The sequence below is a fragment of the Egretta garzetta genome, unplaced genomic scaffold (assembly GCF_000687185.1).
Source record: "Egretta garzetta isolate BGI_Z169 unplaced genomic scaffold, ASM68718v1 scaffold49, whole genome shotgun sequence".
Classification (NCBI taxonomy): domain Eukaryota; kingdom Metazoa; phylum Chordata; class Aves; order Pelecaniformes; family Ardeidae; genus Egretta; species Egretta garzetta.
Window position 1 is genome coordinate 816,871 of NW_009260775.1, and position 6,583 is coordinate 823,453.

Below are 6,583 nucleotides of genomic sequence, written 5' to 3' on the forward strand. Positions count from 1 at the left end.
TACACAACTACCATACATGTCTGTTTCACACAAATCAAAACCAGCTCTAGACACCATGTCTAGAGCACATATTTATATATACAAATGAAATACACACAATTTTTAAGTAATGCACTTATTTTGGACATTTTCTCAGAGCGACAGCTCACTTGAACAAATATTGCAGACTACTTTCACTGAACAAGCAAGACTTCACATCCAAGAACACAAAGTTTTATTGCAGCAGTTGTCCTGCAAGACATTTTATTCTATCTCTGGGAAAGACAGGGGAAAAAAATAAAGAAATAATAAAAGTAATAAATCATCATTAAAGCCCCAGAAAGGGTGCCTTCAAAATAAAAAAAAAAAAATAAAAAGAGAGAGAGCACACATGCAGAAACAGAGAAGAAAAAAAACTTCAGGAGCGCTTATAACACAAGACTTTCCTTAACGTTTAAGACACCGTTAAACAGATGCCCTGCTGAAATAATGAAGGCATTTATTTCTGGTACTCAGCTATATATACAGGTGGTGGTCATGCAGGTGTCTATTGCAGGGTTAACAGGCAAATAATTTAGAATAACAGAAAAATTCCTTGGTTCTTACAAATCACTGCGAGAGCAATGCAAGATTAAATCTAGTGTGCACATGTAGCCTTACCTTTTCTTTCCATAAAGTGATGCTTGCTTTCTATGTCTAGTGATGCTTTTAAAATATGCCTAAGGCACTGCGAGATAATGCTGTGCTTCACTCAAAAGAGTGACTGTGGCTCTGCTCACAGTCCCCCAGTACATTAAGGAGAGAATTAGCAAGTTCAGGTTCAGTGAGCTCTGTGTTATTTTTGAAACAGCAAACAAAAATAATAGAAACAAAGCGTTCAGAATGAAGTCTATCTTTAATTACTGTTAGTAAATGTTCTGGTTAGGAAATGCCCTGTCTAGTGAAGTTTCTCATTTACTATAGCTCTAAGCAAAGTTAAAGCTGCAGTGCTGTCAGAGAAAGGGAGACGATACAGAGAAGGCACATCCTACCCTCTTTTATTTCCCAGCAAAATACAATCTAACTATCCTCAGATACAAAACCAACATACTAAGTCACTTATGAAGAGCTACACTTTATTGTAAAAAGAGCCTTAGAGTTTAATATAATCCTGACCTGTGCTATGCAGCCATCCGAAATCTTGCCAATGATGCTTTCACCACCTTCAATACACACGGTCAGCAAATAAATATCCAATAACCAGCAGTTTAAACAGCAGACAGCTTAACCTTTCTCCTGTCTTTAAAAAATGCCAGACTGTTCCGTATTTGCTCAAGACTCTTCTTTTACCCACATTCAATTTGAATGAGCCGGTGCAAATGCACTGTTCATCCTCTCGTGAGAGGAGGATGCATTTATATGAAACACGAGGAGAATGCCTAATGCTGAAACATACTCTCTGCATCCTCAATGAGATTTTATTACAGGGCTCTCTTTCTTCTCACTGGCGTGTGTCAACGTGCCTGCAACCATTCCCCTTCACTTATGGCCAGATGCTATTTGTACACTTGTATTTACATTCGGTACTCTATGGGAACGCGATATATCACACATGCATTATAACCCAACTGGGGCTATTTAAAAAAATAATCAACCCTGCCACTCCAAGCACTCATATGTGATACTGACATAAAAAAATATTCTGCTAATATTGCATACAGCTAACTTTCTGGTTATTAACAACCAGATTTAAAAACTATTTTGGCTTCCAAAAGGATTAAGGGCTTGGATTTTCAAATGTGCTTAAAGGTAAGTCCACTTTGTAAACTAGCTCTATGGTCCTCAGAGGAAAACCTGGCTGTTTAATTAAAAATACAAACAAGTTTTTAATTAAAAATAGTTATTTTGTCTATTGTATCAGAGCTCCAGGTGACAAAAATCTATCATTTCTGAACTTGTCAGCAAAACATTATGGGTTAAAATCTGTTTTAAAAACCCAAACAAACAATAAACAAACAAAAAAAACCCTAAAAACCCATAACCAACTTCCTAGAGCTTGCAACCCTTTAAAGAACATCACTAGCACAACTGTAATTTTTGGTTAAAGAAACATGACTTACAAAAGAACGGCTTTTACAGAGATCTTTGAGTATCTTGGGCTGTGACAACTATATTTCACCAGCTTTGATAAATAATAAAAGAGCCTGGCAAACATTCAGTTTTTCTAGTCCTCCACCTACATGGTTCTACAGTTCCTATCAATACATTATTTATATTTCAGGAGCATTCTCCACATGGTAATCACCTTCTACACCGGTAGGAAAGAAGTCTCTGTTGCAAAGATCTTCCATTTCAAGACAGCAAGGAAGGAAAAGGTTATTCTTTTAAAAATATGGTTTCCTACCCGTAATAAAGATGCATGTTACAAGTAATGGGACAGAGATGCTGCCATTCTAAATGAAAATCTCTTAGAAATATTGAGTTTGAGAAAAATGCTATCTATGGCAATACTTTTCACTATCGTCTTTCTTAAAACAATAAAAGTTCAATAAAATGAAGCCTTAAAAATATAACTCATCTTGATGGCTTCTGTATCTTCCTTGCTTTTTCCATTTATTTGTTTCTCTTCATTCTTTTCACTATATACCTAATATTCACTCCTCTTAACACCATATTTCTCATTCTATCGCTATGTCCTTACTAAAACACAGTCTCTTTAGCACCACTTATGCCGCAGGATTGACCCCAGGAATTTTCTGGAGTGTCTGACCATTTAGTTAGGGGGGTGTGGGTATACACCACACATCTCCACTGACTGTTCTGGATCAATCTCCCCAATCGCTCAGCGCCCCAGAGAAGGGATTCCCCCCAACATAACCCCACAAAGCATGGCAGGAGTTTCAGAAAGGTCTTGCACTGCTGGAAACGAGATTTTTCTTAATAGCTGCAACACAACAGGGCACGTTGCATTGAGGAGTTACCATGGAAGTCGTCAGGGGCTTTATGGGCTGATATGCCAAACTGAGAGTATCCCCCAGCGTGACCCTTAAAGTTTATCAAGCAAGACTGTTGGTAATTTAGAAAGAGTAGCAAGACACACAACTCCAACCAGCTTTGGTTTTGAAAACATTCAGCAGTGGAGTAGGATGCTAAAAAGAAAATATTATGGAAGATTTTTTTTCAGAGTCTTTCTATTCATTATTGTTGATGCCAATCCTCTATCTACTTATGCTTCTAGTGGAGAAAAGAAGGGCATTGTGTAAAGATGGCAATCCACCTTTTTTGGAAATAGAGACAAGGAACCTCATTTCTTTCTAATCCCCAGTGGAATCTGCAATAAGAGCATCTCAGGAGGAAGGCAAAGACATAGCAACTGTATCACAGAAAAATTGTAAATTTAAGGACATGATTTTGGAAACTTAGGCTATGACAAAATAATGCTCTCCAGAGAATTATATTAATTATAAGTTGTAAACATAAATATAACATTTTCAAATTGAAAGGCAGACAAATAATCTACCAGCTATTCTTGCAGGAACCAAGATTTAATTTTTCTACCTTCTGGCTTCATCCTGAGTTTTTATGCAATATATGCTGATGTTGGCAAAGACTCATATGGTTAATTAGTTACACCTAAGATAGTAATGTGCATAAGTGTTTGCTGAACCAGTCCTCCAGCACTTTCATTTGGTATCTTTTTTTTCGCCTGTTTTATTGATTGCAGTTCACACTTGCAAGGAAGAATTAAAATACCTTCCTTCTGTGTAGACAGAGTTGCTGGTTCCATGTGCACCTGTACCTCCATCCATTTCCCAAACACACCCCTCCCTCTAAATCAATGGGAGGAAAACAAACAAGCAAACAAACAACACAATAAAGCAAGAAAAACAATGAAAAACAAAAAGAAAAAAATCCACAGACAATAAAAATATTCCCTTCTTCCCTATCTGCAGTAGAAGACAGATAGATTGAAGAACGTACATTCCATCTGATGGAAATTAGAACTGCTGAAGACTACTGACTGCAATACAACTTAATTAACATTATAGATATGAGATAAGACGTGTAGGAGGGAAAAAACCTAAGAGCTGAAAGAATGTCAACTACCTGGTAGTTCAATATTTGATTTGTTCATTTTTAGTCTGAGGTAAGAAGTTACGCTTTTTCTAATATGTCCCTTGCTGAATAATTCCAGGAAAAGTAATAGGTGGTTCATATTCAGATCGAGACTTTTCTATCTTGCCTAGTGAGGAAACTCCTCTTTTCAACTGCTTTACCTTTAGTCATAACAAACAGAGAGGTGCAGTAAGGAGGCAGTATTCAGAGACCTTGAACTGGAAACACCACCCATGCGCACAATACAGCAGTTGTTCTGTTATCCCAAGCTCTGTTTACCCTGCTTGAACCATCTGAGTTAAAACCTCTGTGTCAGTCCTCTTTTCTCCTATTAACTTGCAAATGGAAGTCAAACAGGGACTAAGCCACTTCAGGACTTTCAATCTCTGTCACACAGCCATGCTCGTTCTCTGCAGGAGGCCCCAGCCACGGCCCAGTTTCATTACAGGTCACGGACCATCCTGTGCACCAACAAGTAAGCGAGTAAGACTGCACTTTCCTATTTGTACCAACCAAGGATTCCACCCAATGCAGCAGCAGCTGCTTGCTTGTCTGCAGAAACTCAGAAGATTATGTTGACTGCCTATAGTCGCCACCCAGTTAACAAGAAAACAAACTCAACTTCAAGAATATACGTACCGATGGTTCGTACGAAACCTTGACAAAATAGATAGCTGGGGGGGGGGGGATGATGACATGACATAACGCCAACCAACCAATCAGTTCTCATCCTGCAGAGAAATGCCTCCAAAATATCAATTGTACGCACAGAAATTTGTTACTAGAAGATCACCAAATCAGCACTCAACTGAGTGACCGCTCTACCAAATGTAAAAAGAAAGGACTGACACAAAGACTTCTCCAAAGACGAGATCTTGGAAATCACTTCTTCAAAAAGCAATACAAAGTATAGCCTAAGCTAGCAGAGAAAACTAAGATCACGCCTTTGTTAATCTATATTAATCTACATTAACTCTCACAGTCGATAGAGGTTCTCTATCTAGGGTATAAGTCTATTTAGGTCTGATTTACTATAGGGTGATTGTTCAAAAGCATGAAGAGGAGACTGGGCGACAGCACAAACCAAAGCAAAACAAAGGATTGCAAGGGGACATGTACAGCTCTGTTTGTGAGTTAAGGACCAGAAATTTCAAAAATTAACTTAGTCACCAAAATCCCACTGAATTTCAATAGCACTTAAGACATCTTACTCTCTGAAACACCACAGATTTTGAGTGGTTTTGCCTAGCAATAGGACTGGTCAGAGAGAAGGTTACTCTACCACTGTATACCTATCCAAATCACACACCTCTTTGGAAGCATGGTAATTCCTCAAGACAATAACACATTCACTCTTTCTTCACTTTACCCAAGGTAAGAGTCCAATAGAGATGAGAAGTTGGGTGTAAGTAGTTACAAATCAACTGAAAAGCAAAAGATACAACAGACTTGTTTCCTGTGTTCCTGATTGATAAAGATGCCAGCAGTGGAGCTACAATAACTCACACAAGTCAGGATTTTCCACTTTACTATGAGTATCCAGAAACATGCTCTTCTCCCTCTGGCCAATTTTTTTTTTTTTTTTTTTTTTTTAATTGCATACATAGTTTACATAGCAAAACATAACCTTTCTTTATTTGTAACTCAAGTTTTTCTGGTCTTCATCTTGCTGGAGAAAAGGCTAACAATGTCAGGATTTGGAGTCTGAAAAAACAAAATAACCAAAATTTCTATCAAAACAAAAGTGGTTATGAAAGTCCCAATTTGGGGGTGGGGGGTGAGCTGTGAAGCCACTCAAAGAGATTTCAGCACAGAGACTTATTTAGCATCCATCTTGCATCTAATGGTAAAGGTTCAGTACCACTCTAGACTACCAGCTTACCTGTACATTAGTAGTACTATAGAATGGGAGAAAGGATTTCCAAGTCCATCATCCTCACCTTGCTATTCCACTGGCCCCAAAAAGGAAAGGCTAGTAAATAGAACATGGTAAGCCTATGGCTTACATAAAGCACTCCAAGTGAAGCATCTGCTAATATGCATACTAGAAATTTTCTTAATAGTGGGTTTTGCATGTTTGCACAGCTGCTACAGATATATGTTCTTTATCGCTGCTACCTTAGGGTTTGTTTTTTTTTTTAACTAAAGTGTACCACTATTAAATCACTGCCACCTTCCTCTCCTCCTCTCCCAATCTGGTTCTCTGATTTTCACTTATTCGCATTCCTCTTCAATTTTAATTTCCTTCTTTATTTAATATCTTTCTCCATCACTCCTGCTAGTCTTTCCAACCTCTCCTTTTGCTATACGATTTTTTCTTTTCCATTTTATTTTTTGGTTTCCTTGTACTTCACTCTCTGCCAACTTGACTTTATTCTCTTTTCCCTTTCTCTGCTGTTCATAAGAATCATAGAATATCTCGAGTTGGAAGGGACCCGTAAGGATCATCAAGTCCAACTCCCTGCTCCTCACAGGACTACTTAACACTAAACCTAACGCTAATGAAGAG